This window comes from Colobus angolensis, unplaced genomic scaffold (assembly GCF_000951035.1).
Source record: "Colobus angolensis palliatus isolate OR3802 unplaced genomic scaffold, Cang.pa_1.0 Scaffold716, whole genome shotgun sequence".
Lineage (NCBI taxonomy): Eukaryota > Metazoa > Chordata > Mammalia > Primates > Cercopithecidae > Colobus > Colobus angolensis.
The window spans coordinates 43122-43779 of NW_012120888.1; positions in this window are offsets into that span (position 1 = coordinate 43122).

A 658-nucleotide genomic window follows, 5' to 3' on the forward strand; every position below is an offset into this window, starting at 1 on the left:
AGGTGAGGCCTGGGTATTTCCAATTGCCTCATTTTGAGCAAGAGTTTTGATCTGTGGCCTCCTGCCAAGATTTTGCCATTCTTTCCTGACAAACAACACGGCTGTTTTGTAACCGGCATTATAAAATGGTTTTATTAATTATTAATAACTATCTAATGTGTACACAGTTGTCCATGAAGAAATAGGAAATACCAGTGAGTTGTTACCAGTGTTGCCCAAGGCTGGGAGAGCCCTTCCAGCTTTCCTTTGGCCCCAGACACCCCTGCCCCACTGGCCGCCTACACCCCATTCCTGTCTGGAAGGCTTGCCTGCCGTCATCCCGCACATCCGACAGCTCTCCCTTCAGGGTCACCTCCTCCTTGGACAAAGCACACATGACCCCTTGTCAGGTTTCTTGGCTGGGTGCTCCCCCAGAGTTTGGCTCCTGCCCCTACCAAGCATGCATGGTGGCAATACACCCATTTGATACTGATCAGTCACATCACTTCCACCTCCCTCCCTTAACACAGCTGGGTCAGCCCAGAGTCCTCAGTGTCCCCAGAACCTGCCATGCCTGGTGTTTACTGGGCAAATACTCAATAAACACCCAAAAGCAGGCCAGGCCCAGTGGCTCACATCTGTGACCTCAGCACTTTGGGAAGCTGAGGCAGGGAGGATG